Consider the following 2,843-nt stretch of genomic DNA (forward strand, 5'->3'; position numbering starts at 1 on the left):
TCCATGGTGGTGTACAAACTTCCTGGGTAGTTTGATTCAATTTCTTTCCTTCAGCACCAAAATGATAGATGCATGTTGAATCCACAAATGTTTCCTAGTAGAGCAGATAATTCATGAGCAGACACTCCCCTCCCTCCCTCCTTCCTTCCTTCCTTCTCCCCCTCTCTCCCTGTTGTGTATCTTAATTAACGTTTCAAGTCTGGCAGCTCTTTGATTTCCGTTTCAACAGGGTCTCTGATCAACCTGCTGCAACAGAGAACCTTAAAGAGGGACAAGTGTTTATTTCTGGTGGCTTCTGCTTTCTCCTGAAATTCAGCATTGTGCTGGGAGCAGTGAGGAGAAGCTCCAGGTTGGGGCTGAGCTGTGGCAGAGATGCTGCAGCTCAGGGGGAGATAAGGTTGAATGAGGCACTTTCCACTCCAGGCCTTGCTAGGAGCTCACAGGAGGTGTTTGGATGTGAAGGAGATGAGGTTGAAGGGAGGCTCTTTCCACCCCAGGCCTGGCTGGGAGCCCACAGGAGGTGTTTGGATGGGAATTTGTGCTGCAAAGCCAAAGAGACCAAAGTTTTCATCACACTTGCATATGTGGATGAGAACACCCATGGTGGAGGATTCCCTCCAGCAGCTCATGGCCATGCTCAGCTGCCCAGGGAAAGTTTTGCACTCAAAAAAAAGCACAATCAGGACATCTTTTCCCTCTGAGTCCCCAGGCAATGGCACGACCACAACATATCTCATTCCACCCCTGTTCCATGGGCAGGGACACCTTTCACTAGGTTGCTCAGAGTTCCATCTAACCTGACCTTGAAGACTTCCAGAGATGGAGCAAAAGTGTCAGCTGCCTGAGCCAAGAAAAGAGAGGAAAAAGGCACATTTGCTGAGCTGAAAAGCAGCTGAAAAAAAAAAAAAAAAAAGCCAAGCACAGTGCAGAAAAAATTCCTGCAAAGCACAACATCTCATTGTCAAATTAACATATTAATAATTAGGCAGAGTGAGAACATCAAGTCCCAGCCCAGGGCCTGAGGATGGCACGTTTGGCTCTGGGTGTTCAGCTGTGTGGAGCAGAGATTCCAGAGGTGCCTGTGAGCGTGACAGCCTGTGCCTTACAAGATGTAATTTTAGTGCTTCAGAGCTCCCTTCGTTATGCATCTCTTCCAAAACAAGCATGTTGCCTTCTCTCTGAAGGAGGAAAAACAGCTTCTTCAGGGTTTTCATGTGTTTGATTTCTTTGGGGTGTTTATCTTTGCTCTGGGCTATTTGAGCAAAGCCATTAAATACAAGCATAAATTGTTAAGTTTTGTTTGCTCTGAAGGTAGGAACATGCAGGGTCTATCTGAACTATTGAGTTTGTGCCTCTGGAGGAAATCACTTTGTTGCCATGATGCCCCAGGATGGGGAGAAAAAAAAATCTGCAACCAGAGATGTTACAAGGAATAAATGAAGTGGCAATAGGTACCATAAATAAAACTACAGCACGTTAACACTCCTCCTGCTTGGGAGAGCAAAAGCAAAACACATTTGCAGTGCTGGGACTGGGGGAAAAAAAAGCAATGAGTGCCCCAAATCCAGCAGGTCTAGAGAAGATGTTGGTACTGAAGATCTTGATGTGAGAAGGGACTGGATTTCTCACAGCTTGAAGGATGAATCATGAGTAGATTTTTAGCAGGGATATAATGGTTTGGGGCCATGGTGTAATGGCAGGAGAGCAGCTCTGGTTAAACAGCCACTGAGAGATGTTGGGAACATCAGCTCAGGTTGACCTCTTGCCTTAAAGGAAGGAAAGTGCAAGGAAAGTGAAGAGAAAAGAAGGGAAAAGCAGAATATACAGTGATAAAATAATCAATGGATAATTATAATGAACCATTGCTTCCTACCTGCTCAGGGCAGAGGGACACCAGGCTCGTAGTGCCAAGTGTCACAAGACCCAGGCAATCCATCCTGTCAGATCATCCATGATAAAAAGCATATTAAAACCCCCTGGAAATTGTTTGTCTGGGCTGTCAGGAAAGTCAGAGCAGGGAATGTGCAGAGGCACAGCTCCTCTGGAAGGTGTTAAGAGAGGGGACACATTTGACTTGCACTGTATTAGCTTTTCCTGGCGACTCTGGAGCTTAATTTACAGGTGCTGGTGAACTGCCAGAGGCACCTCCAGCTCCCTTGCTCTTACTTATAGGAAGTCATGGAGAGGATTTGTTGTTTCTTCTCTTTACCCAGAGCTGTGGGTCAGATCAATTCCAGTCTTTTGATTGAGACATTAAGAAAACCAAACCCAAGTCAAATCAAGCCTGGCTGGGGAGAAGATCCAGCCCAAAAAGCAGCAGCAGAACAAGAATAGCTCCAGCTCCTATGTATGCTGTGAAAGTCTCACTCTACCCAACAATTTGCATATTCTCTCCATGCTAATTCATGCACATTCCTCTCCCCTTCTCATTACAGCCTCCTACTTGGTCTTGCTGTTTCTGTCTTCTCAGGAGAGCTTTAGTCACACTAAAGCTGCTCAAGACTTTGTCTAAAACACCCATTCACATTGCTCAGACTTACCTAGACCCCAGGGAAGGGATGCCCAGGATCTGGGCTCTAAATTTAACCATTGCCAACACTTCTTTTTTGGCCATTTTTAGTTTTTACAGCCTCTTGTCAACATGGTATTTTGGGATCTGGAAGGAACATCACTTTGAGAGATAACAACCAGAGCTGGAGTGTCTTGTGGGGTACAAATAGTGTGATCACAGCATAGCACAGGTTGGGCTGGGAGTGGTACATGGCAAAGCTGTGCCCCCCAGCCAGGGCTGCTGATCCTGTCCCTTTCCCCAGCAGCTCCCAGGAGGAGCAGGCATGTGCTGC

Source organism: Acanthisitta chloris, unplaced genomic scaffold, assembly GCF_000695815.1.
Source record: "Acanthisitta chloris isolate BGI_N310 unplaced genomic scaffold, ASM69581v1 scaffold2255, whole genome shotgun sequence".
NCBI lineage: Eukaryota > Metazoa > Chordata > Aves > Passeriformes > Acanthisittidae > Acanthisitta > Acanthisitta chloris.